We start from the raw sequence: 8,441 nt of genomic DNA on the forward strand, positions 1-8,441 counted from the left end.
CATACTTCAGATACGTGTACAAAGAACAAGACATCTACAATTCAAAATACGTTCACTTCAAGCATTTAGAACTCCGTTAGACAACGTATATTACATTGTTTGTTTCTGCTCTTATGCCTTCTTCCCACACACGCCCTCTTCTTTGCATCCACACACACTCTCCTCTGTATTTCATATATATATATATATATATATATATATATATATATATATATATATATATATATATATATATATGGGTGTGTGGGTGTGTGCATATGTATATGTATGTATGCTGTATGTATGTATGTATGTATGTATGTATATATATATTGTTTTTTATACCTGTATTTGGCCATTCCAGCTATGTGTTTCTGGTTCACGAATGTTATAAAAACTGGATTTGACCAAGGTCATATGTGAAGGAATGTTAAATATTTGACTATATATAGGACTGCAGGAGTCTGTGTATCGGCGTTGTCCCTGGTTTAAAGTTGCGCACGCTGGCACGTCCAGCATGCGATTAGAGTATGTTCTGGTTACACCGCGCAAACACGTCCCCGTATTGCAAACAGGATTTAGCAAAGGCGGTGCACCATGGTGTTGGTGCTGCACTGGCGTTGTTCGTTTTGAATGTGTATCATGCACCGTGTTGTATGCGTATAGTGTTTGCACTGTCTAGAAATTGTGCACAAAACGTTCTGTTTTTGTGACGTCATATTCACAAATTGTTTGGATCATTAGTGGGAAGAATCAATCAAATTGGAAAATGATTATGCATATGACAAACACTTTTTTTATCAAGTGAAAAACAAAACATGAATAAAATGTTATAGATGCAAATAAATGTAAATGATTTTAAACATCCCATGTATCTCGTTTATGTAGAGACAGGGCAGTATCTCATTCCTAATCCAGGGACATACGGAAATGTGTCATTTTAGTTTAATAGTATTCTTGTCCTTCTTGTCAATAGGGACGGGACGTAGCCCAGTGGTAAGACTCTCGATCGATCCACGTTGGTGGGCCAATTGGGCTGTTTTTCGTTCCAGCCAGTGCACCACAACTGGTGTATCAAAAGCCGTGGTATGTACTACCCTGTCTGTGGAATGGTGCATATAAAAGATCCCTTGCTGCTAATCGAAAAGAGTAGCCCATGAAGTGGCGATAGCGCGTTTCCTCTCTCAATATCTGTGTAGTCCTTAACCATATGTCTGACGCCATATAACCGTAAATAAAATGTGTTGAGTGCGTCGTTAAATAAAACATTTCTTTCTTTCTTGTCACAATGACGATGATCCTATATTACTACATCCCTCAGTTGTTTTAACTAGGTACGGACTGGCGGGGATGTTGCCAGAGGTGTCTTGAGCCAAAGGGTCGCTCTCATTGCAATGGATCATAAGGGTTCTTTCTCGTTGCGTTTACTTCTGACGCACTGGCATATCTAAAACATTTATACGTTATTTTACGTAAGTGAATACATTGCCATACACTTCTGGAAACAAGTATCCTGTGTGGCAGAATTATGTTTTTTAATTGTGTTTTTTGTTCTTTGCTGCTGATGTTGTTGTTGTTGTTGTTGTTGTTGTTGTTGTTGTTGTTATTATTATTTAGAAGAAGCGTCAACATTGCCATTATGTCAGACAGACTAATAGCTGGAAAATAAACAATATGCTTCGGTGTTTTTAAAAACATCTCCCTGTCTATCGTCGTATTTCACTCCTTACCTCCCTGCATCTCTCTGTATCTGTATCTCTCTCTCTCTTTCTTTCTCTCTCTCTCTCTCTCTCTCTCTCTCTCTCTCTCTCTCTCTCTCTCTCTCTCTCTCTCTCTCTCTCTCTCTCTCTCTCTCTCTCTCTCTCTCTCTCTCTCTCTCTATATATATATATATATATATATATGTGTGTGTGTGTGTGTGTGTGTGTGTGTGTGTGTGTGTGTCTCTCCCCTCCCTCTCTCTTTCTGTCTGTAAAAGCGTTAAATCTTAGAGTACAGTTCCTCAAGAGATGATAAAGAAATGTTTTATGACCAGGGATTGGGATTTGATTTGGTTGTAAGCACCGTATATACAAGCTGAAATCCTTGCAGATTCAGATCAATGGTGAAGTACTTCAAAGAAAGGTTCACTGCACAGATATGGCTTTGTTTTCAAACTCGTCTGCCAATAGTACAGCCTATTCTGTGTATACTCTTCCCCCGCAGTGACCGCGTTACGTCGATTTTCTCGTTTTTATCGAGAAGAGAATTAATCGAGATCTACTTAGCCAAACCAAGCTACGAGATGTTTATCTGCTGAACTATTGGCAAGACGGTGAAAGTCAGACGACTAAAATACTCTAGTTTTAACTTATGTGAACAAGTGTGTTTGGTTCATTTTAGAGGTGACTTCTACATGAGATTTCCCTTGTTAGTGGCAAACATAATGGTATTTTAACTAAGAGGACAAGATTTACTTTCTAAAATATTTACTTTCTAAAATATTTGCATACTTTGGTCTACAGTGAAACCTGTTTAAACATTCTAATACGGACCTGCATATTTATAGAGAATTAACTATGATGTTCCTTTTTATGTGAAAAATATACATATATCCGAAAATTAATGTCCATTACAGAGAGATGTTATACATATGACGTATTGTAACAAGTTCGACTCTTGTAATATGATGTAGCATATTAATTCAGAAATTTAACATTCGATACATCTGTATCAATGTAGTGTCGAACAGGATTAACAAAGAAACCAAATCCCAAATTGGTGGTTTTGGGTATTGCCGTTCTTTACGTTTGTTTTGCTTTTTATTTCGATTTAGTTGTTACTTTTCTAATACACAAAGTTATTTCTGGCCACATATTGATGTTTCTTCTTTCCAAAAATTCATTTATTGTTTGAAATTCGTTCACATAGTATTTTTATCATTTTGTTTATTTTTACGTAATGCTAGCAGTTTAAAATGTTTGATTGTGAGCATTAGTGCTCGAATGTTTTATTGCGAGGAACATTAAGTAATAATTATTATTCTTTGTGGTTATATAATGTATTATTTTGGCACATCCTTGAATACTTTGCAGTGGTACAAGGACATTAATCTGCAACATATCCATAAGTAAAGTGTCGCCTAAATGATTACCAAAGGACCAGCAGCGTATCCGTTGTAACCTTAGCCTTCGATTATTACAACAATCAATGAAATAGTTCCTCATTTTAACACATTCTTTCGACACACCCTTAGATAACCTGTATAAAGCGACTGAACATTAATCTGTTAGTCTGTTATATACCTAGAAGTAAAGTTTCAGCCTAAACGATTACCAAAGGACACGAGGTTTATGCTAGTCTTAGACAAAACAAAATGATTGTGCCATGATGTGTTTATGTAAGTCTGATAGGCTTAAAATAACTTCATTTTTGTATCAAAAAGGTTTCTTTTTTACCCAAGTCGACCTAACACTGCTTGCATCTGTCTCATTAGTTATGTGGTTGCATTGATTTATAAAGGTCTACAGACATTTTACCTGATAATTTAGATTTGCAAATATAAACAGTATTAAATCCTTGTTTGTGGTACGTCAACATACAGGAGCAGGAGGACTAGGTAGGGAGATAGAAAATCAACCTAACCTTCATCAGATTTCTATAGTGCTGTTGGATTTGGCATCAACAAAAAATGGTCAAATATACAGATGGATGTTAATTTGGCTGTAGAAATGTCTAGCTGCTTTAGGAATATCACTAAATTGAAGTTTTCAAGGGCAGATCAACATGGCTGACCTCTAAGGAAGAACATCTTGTGTTTAGTCGCTTGTACATTCGAGTGGTTCCTTTAGATACAGCTCAACATTGTATATTTGTTGTACAAAGTAAAGCGAAGCTGGTGGCATGTTTTCAAAGTTAAACCATCAGAACATCGCGCTTTGACAATTAATTGAGTTTTCAAACTTAAGATACACCACTCATTTGCAAAATCAAGACTGGTGTTGCTATTGTCGTTTTATTATTTTCTCTTTTTATACTTTTTTTTTCTTTTTTTTTTCTTTTTTTTTTTTTTTTTTGTTGAGGTTTTGTACTCATTAAATAAACATCCAAAGATTTAACTAATATTTTAATAATTTATGGAACATATATTAAAGTCTATGTAATATATTTTACAACTTTATGTTTCATATTATGTACATTATCAGTTTTTGGCAAATCTAATGTCTTTCCGATCATTCTGATGTTTGAAGAATCTCAAAATTCATTTATACATAACCGAAAATATACGTTCTTCATAAACTAGGGTCAAAATATAATTTGAAAACCAGTTTGCCTATTCTACATCTGTTAATTTTATTAATTAATAAGTTGTCATCATTACGATTTCAGGATCAATGTTTTAAATATGGATATTGGTAATGATTAATGGACCGTACTCATTTTCGTAAAACGTTAAATTTGGTTTAAACATTTATTATTATCATATTAAACAAACAGTTTTGGTACTGGCCAACAGCCAAAAACCTTTGTTAAGTATTGTTTGCCACATCTTACTAATACATATTTCTGACTTGAACACCGGTTCGACTGACATATTCACTAACAGGCGATGTTCACACTTTGTGTATATAATGATGTGAATGTTCTAGACAAGAACCAAATTACAAATATTTCTTGGACATCTAAATAAAATGTTGTCATCTGCATTCGTCAATTGCGGAATTCCAAAGAATAGCTTGAAAAGACTATCCAGAGATTGTTGCTTCCATGGTAGTAATGTTCCCGACTAACCAAATTTTTTAACGATTGATACACATTTGAATTAATTCCGTTTCTTGGGTAGAATATCAATGTCTAGATATATATATATATATATATATACACACAATGTGATATTATACGTCCTAGTGTTTGTTGGAGCCCGGCCGGCCTCGGTGGCGTCGTGGTTAGGCAATCGGTTTACAGGCTGGTAGGTACTGGGTTCGGATCCCAGTCAAGGCATGGGATTTTTAATCCAGATACCGACTCCAAACCCTGAGTGAGTGCTCCGCAAGGCTCAATGGGTAGGTGTAAACCACTTGCACCGACCAGTGATCCATAACTGGTTCAACAAAGGCCATGGTTTGTGCTATCCTGCCTGTGGGAAGCGCAAATTAAAGATCCCTTGCTGCTAATCGGAAAGAGTAGCCCATGTAGTGGCGACAGCGGGTTTCCTCTCAAAATCTGTGTGGTCCTTAACCATATGTCTGACGCCATATAACCGTAAATAAAATGTGTTGAGTGCGTCGTTAAATAAAACATTTCTTTCTTTGTTGGAGCCCAAACTCGATTTTACCTACAAATAATTTCGTGCATGCGAAAACCAAATACTTATAGAAAATAAAAGTAAGTTTTAGCTACTGCAGGCATTAGGACTATCAAACATATATTGGATATACAGACATTGGTATTCTAAAAAATTAAATAAAATGTATTTAATATGTAATTTTAGTTTTTAAAACTAACTGTTAGTTTAGACAGCAAACTGAGGACAGTCTGTTTAACCTTCAAATACAATCATGTGTACATTAATCATATTTGCATATTAATTCAGCCATTTGTTGTCATAATAATTAGAGGCCAGGGTGTGTTTGTTCATAAACAATATTTCCATAATGATTATTACAGGTTTTAAAGACCTTGACAGCAACATTTGTAGTAACAGAAAACAGTGTATAACGCACTTGCTTGTTAAATCGTACTTGATATAACCAAAAGGAAGGGTGTATATTTTATTTGAATTTCCTGTCTTGCTGGAATGCATCGTATGTTGACGTACGCCAGGTAATGTCCATGCCTTCTAGTTATCATTGTTACCTGTGATTGCTTGGCCAGGTTTTCAAATAACGCTCATCACAAAATATTTATTTCTTACGCTATGCTAATCTTTGTGTTAAATAAAGAGCAAGGCCTTTCTAATTTTGTTTACTTTCACATTTGTATCGATTGTTTTAACATGTTCTTGCATTAATACATAATAAAAAGATTTAGTAGTTGACAGAAAATTAACTAGTAAACTAGTAAAGCATTCCTGAAATTAAAAAAGATGTAATGTAAATTAACATATATTTAAACTGCCCATTTCTTTTATTTCATCATGTCACCAATCTAGTTTTATAAAAGCCGCACTTAAAGGGGCTAGGAAAAGCCCCCTCAGAAAATATAACAAAGAGTAATTTTTGTTTTGAAAATGTTTTTTTCCCCCCTATAATAGTGACTGTGACATGGTTGTTTTACTGGCCTCTAGCTAAGTTCCTGTTACATAATAAAATTGTATTCTGTACCTTTGATTATTATTCTGTATTTATTCTACAATTCCTTAAAATATATTTTTAATTAATTCTGACTTTATCTTCTTCTTTTAAAAACACTCACTAATATAAATACTAGTATGTTGTTTTACATGCCCCTAGGTACGTCCCTGTTACATAATAAAATTGTGTTCTTTACTTTTAAGGGGCGGGACGTAGCCCAGTGGTAAAGCTTTCGCTTGATGCGCGGTCGGTCAAGGATCGATCCCCGTCGGTGGGCCCATTGGGCTATTTCTCGTTCCAGTCAGTGCTCCACGACTGGTGTAATAAAGGCTGTGGTATGTTCTATTCTGTCTGTGGGATGGTGCATATAAAAGATCCATTGCTGCTAATCGAAGAGAGAAGCCCATGAAGTGGCAATAGCGGGTTTCCTCTCTCAATATCTGCGTGGTCCTTAATCATATGTCTGACATCATATAACGGTAAATAAAATGTGTTGAGTGCGTCATTAAATAAAACATTTCCTTCCTTCTTTACTCTTGAGTATTATTCAGTATTTATTCTACATCTTAAAACATCTTTTTAATTTAGTATAACTTTACTTATCTTTTTTACAATGTAAAATCTCACTAATGTAATTACTAGTATGTTCTCGATCTGATAAGGCGAGAATTTCCGCCACAATGAAATGTTGACATTAATGGTTGTATGCCAAACATGAATTGATTATTAGTTGTTGCCTAGGCGAGAAAGGAAACACGGAGTCGTTAATGAGCACGGTTTGTTGTTAATTTACGCTCTCACAAAACACAGGAAATTCAACTGAATGTTTGAGTGTATTTTAATCAATGAAGTGAAGTAATTTAACGTGCAGCTTCCTTGAACAGTGATTAAATACAAATACTATAAATACATATCGGGGAGATGTTACGGACAGCTACACTATGGCGTCAGGGGGTCGCTTCCTAGTTGTGAAATTGGTCTTCATATTTACAAGTAATAAAAAATGTGTATTGAAGGTATATTTAAAATCGCTTAATGTTAGAATGTTTGTTTTGTTTATAGTACACATGTCCAGTCCATACTTAAGCGATGGTAAGAATGTACAAAGTTAGCCACTAGTATTTAATGTTTTTGTAAATACATGTTTTATTTATTCCGTGAATTGTCTTATTTATACCAATGTCATATATCCACGTGGCTTGGGTATACTATATTTATTACCCAAATAGTTCACAAAATATTGACCCTTATCAAAGTGTTATGTGCTATTACAACATAATGCACGACGTAACACCACGTCGTCATACGATTGGTCAAAGCTCACTTTAAAAACTCTCAACTGTTTACAAAGCTGAATAGTTATATTTCATAAAACACAATTATACATGCATTATATTTATTAAGAGGATAAAAGGTAAATTGATCATAAAATATCAAAATTATTGTTATAAATCTGAACGACAAAACCGTTATGCATGGTCAAAACCGTAATTGTGCACCATGGAGAGTCAAATGGGCATAGTGTTTGATTCTATGTTTCTCTATCCAGTGCCTCGACTACAAAACTCGTTTTGTTTCGTATTGGTTCGGTGTGGCAGGGTGTTTTAATCAATAATTGGTAATAAAAAGATATTAAACTTGTTACTAGTTTGTATCGAGTTTATTTCCCTTGCGAAATTATTTTCATTGCTACTCGCTAAAGCTCATGACACCTGATAATTATTTCAATCGGGACACAAACTCGATAAAAAATGAAAGCTCCTTTAATATCCTTTAAATATGTATAAGCAAACAGAAATGCATTACACAAACTTAAACAATGTTAAAAAGCTTCACATTTTATACTAGTACATGAATGACGCAAATTCATAGAGAATACTGGGATGTTAAAAAGTTTCACATTTTATACTGGTACATGAATGACGCAAATCCATAGAGAATACTGGGATGTTAAAAAGTTTCACATTTTATACTAGTACATGAATGACGCAAATCCATAGAGAATACTGGGATGTTAAAAAGTTTCACATTTTATACTGGTACATGAATGACGCAAATCCATAGAGAATACTGGGATGTTAAAAAGTTTCACATTTTATACTAGTACATGAATGACGCAAATCCATAGAGAATACTGGGATGTCATAAGGAAAACAAAACAAAACGAGAAGAAAAAAAAGTTTCAAGACA

The sequence above is a fragment of the Gigantopelta aegis genome, chromosome 3, assembly GCF_016097555.1.
Source record: "Gigantopelta aegis isolate Gae_Host chromosome 3, Gae_host_genome, whole genome shotgun sequence".
Lineage (NCBI taxonomy): Eukaryota > Metazoa > Mollusca > Gastropoda > Neomphalida > Peltospiridae > Gigantopelta > Gigantopelta aegis.